This window comes from Lipotes vexillifer, unplaced genomic scaffold, assembly GCF_000442215.2.
Source record: "Lipotes vexillifer unplaced genomic scaffold, Lipotes_vexillifer_v1.1 scaffold3834, whole genome shotgun sequence".
NCBI lineage: Eukaryota > Metazoa > Chordata > Mammalia > Artiodactyla > Lipotidae > Lipotes > Lipotes vexillifer.
In genome coordinates, this window is record NW_006781395.1 from 62,973 (window position 1) to 65,648 (window position 2,676).

The window sequence follows — 2,676 nt, forward strand, 5'->3', positions numbered from 1 at the left end:
CTTTCCCTAATACCTTGCTAAACTCAGCCAGGAACAAGCAGCAAACTCTCTTACCATTATTTTTCAGTCCTTTTCCCTCTAGCGCTTACAGGCTCAGTAGACATGAGTTCTGCCTTCTAAGTTATCATAGGTGACAGTTTAACCAAACCTTTTATTGCTGTATAACGTGGTGCTCCAGTTTTCCAGCCTCAAACATCATAAACCACCATCTGACTTCTAAGCCAATGCCACATATGTAAGGAACCCGCTTATGGTGTCAATTTCTTTATTAGTTAGGATAATGCAAGCTGTGGCATCAGATAAACCCTAACATCTTAGTGGCTAAACACAATAAAAGTTGTTTTCTCATTCCTGTTGAGTCCAGTTGAAGGTAGGGGAGGGAGGTGCTGTGTTCCATGGAATCTGATGGAGGGTCTGCCCTCTGGAACACATGAATCCCAGGAGCTTCCTTGATTGGGGTCAACACTGTGGAGGATGGGGATGTTTTTATAGGAGAGTCTGGGATGTGGGTATATTAATTGCTTCCACATTCCAAACACCAGAATTGAGTCATGTGGCCTCAACTAGATATCAGAGGCTGGGAATTATGGTCTCTGGCAAGGCAGCCACTCCCAGCCACAATTCTGTACGGTTAGAGGGGCATCAATTTTTGGTAGAGTGCTAGACATCTCCGCCATCATATATTAACTATTTGAATCCTCACCACAACTATATGAAATAGGTGCTAGATAGGCGTTCCCATTTTACAGGTTAGGAAGTCAATTAGGAAGTAAATTCAAGAATTTGACTAAGGCGACACAGCTAGCAAGTGTCTGGGTCACATTTGAACTGGAGTAGTCTGGCTCTGGACTGCCTTATGGAATGTTTATGAAGATCAAAGTAATATTAAAATAATAATATGGTGGGTGCAAAAAGTGTTTTTGCAGTGTCTCGTACATGGTACATACTTAACAACTGTTATCCTTTATCTTTATTATTCTTGTTATTATCATCCTGTTCTGGAAGTGGGATGCTATATGGATTAACAACGAATTGGTGTGAAGCTCTCAGGCATGGTTAAAATATGAATCCAAAAGAGTGGGTGCTCCAGGCAAATTGTACTACATGCCTGTCTTCTCCCCTCTGTCACCCCCTGCATTTCATCCACTGGGGGAACTAACAGTTGCTGAGCCAGGTACTGTACGGGGCCTTTCACACACGTTAGCTCATTTAATCTTCACACTGTTCTTGTGAGGTGGGTGTTTCTTATCCCCATTTTATTGGGGGGAGGAAACTGAGGCTCAGACAGGTTCAGTGACCAGTCCGAGATGCCATAGCTACTAAGGGGTAGAGTTGGAATTTGGGGTCCAGAGCCTGTGCTCTGAACAGCTATGGCACAATGGTGAAATCCAGTTCAAATGAGACTCTGAGGGGATCCCTGATGGACTCCAGGGCAGCTTGAGGAGTGTGTGGAGTGGAAGCGGGGCTTGCCCTGGTGCTGGTGGTCATGGTTGATGATGCTCCTTTGTATAATGTGTGGTCATACGTCTTTTTTTAGCCCCTGCTGGCTTCCTCTTCCCTGGCTGCCCCGTGAGTCACTGCCCAGCTGTCCATGACGTTGCTGTGTAGCCTCCTCAGCCGAGACCCCAGAGCAGCGGGTGGCTTTGTGGCCTCCAGGGGACAGCTCCTTCCATATCCTGTCTAGCTGGGTAGGCTCAGTGCCAGAAGGAGCTCAGGCCTTCTTACCAGAACTGAATGTAGAAATCTGAGGCTGGGTGGGGAATCTGTCCTCCCTGAGAATCACAGACTGGGTTTTCCCAGACTCTGGAATTAGGTGGACCAAGTCCACCCATACCACCCATAAGCCAGGTGACCATGGGCAAGCCAGTCAATCTTTCGGAGCCTCAGTTTCCTCATCTGTTAAATGAGGATAATGGTAGTGCTCCCCCCTCCACCACTGAGGGTCATTGGGAGCATGAGTTAATTTATGTAAAATCCTCAGAATAATATTGAACATATCATAAAAACTCACTGTTAGCAATTATTATTATTATTAAATGCTTAAGAAGTGCCAGCCTCCTTGCTTAAAGATCTGTTCCCTGTACCCTGCTTCATTTATTGAGTGAAAGGTTTTAAGTAGTTTGCCAGTAACCAGACTTACATGATTTGACCACTCACTAGCTGTGTGATATTGGGCAAGTTACCTAACCTCTCTGTTATTCAGTCTTCTCTTTTGTTAAATGAGAAAAATAATAAGACCTAATTCTTAGAGCTTTTGGGAGGTGCCTGGCATGTAGAAATTGCTTAATAAATGTTGGCATTGTTGGATTTTATTATATTCATTAAGACTTTTTCTACAGGCACTGTGTTAGATGTTAAGCAACATGGTCTCTGCCCTCATGGAGACTGCAGGCCTGTAGTGGACTTAGTTTTGTCATCAAACAGTCAATCATGCAGATGTAAATTTACAGCTGTGGTAGTAGCTACAAAAGAGAGATGAATGAGGCTGTAAGAGTCTTTACTGAGGCTCTGGATGTAGTCAGGAGTGAGGAAAGGAAGCAAGGAAGAGTGAGGCTTGAATGAGGTTGAGGAATGGTGTATTTGGTTGAAAAGGTAGAAGAGTACTCCATGAATGCAAACAGAATGTGCAAAGGGCCTGTGGCAGAAGGGAGTTCGGTAAGGAGGAAAGCAGCCAGT